This window comes from Microtus ochrogaster, chromosome 7 (assembly GCF_000317375.1).
Source record: "Microtus ochrogaster isolate Prairie Vole_2 chromosome 7, MicOch1.0, whole genome shotgun sequence".
NCBI lineage: Eukaryota > Metazoa > Chordata > Mammalia > Rodentia > Cricetidae > Microtus > Microtus ochrogaster.
Genome location: NC_022014.1, coordinates 61,277,220 through 61,277,760, shown reverse-complemented (window position 1 = coordinate 61,277,760; position 541 = coordinate 61,277,220).

Genomic DNA, 541 nt, shown 5'->3' with positions numbered 1-541 from the left:
AGATTACAAAGCAAGTTTTGTAGGACAGCCAGGAGAAACCCTGTCTCAAAAAACTAAAAAAACAATCAACCCACTAACAAAAAATTCTAGAAGTTCCGTTTAGACTAAAAAAGATGTATGTAAAAGTACAATATTACATACATGGAAAAGAAGGTATGCAATCATGTAAAACACCTTCCTTTAGGGACTGAGACTGGGTGAAGCAGTGAGTTTACATTGTAGACCCTTGAATACCAACTGAAAAGACTTTTGGAGACAAGTTTTTATCATTTAGCCATGGCTGTTCTGGAACTTGGAGTTCTGCATGCCTTTGCCTCTTGAGTGTTGGAGTTAAAGATGTGTGCTGCCACACTGGGTGGAAAATATTTTTAGAGATGTATTAATTATTTGAATAAAATTGCTTAAAATGATGTAATGCATATACGATTAAAATTCAGGTGTCTTCATCCTCAAGTTGTGTAAATTATAAGGTAACAAGTTCATAATACCGAAATCAATTCACTTACTGGATAATCATACTTCACAGAGCACTGGCCTCTTC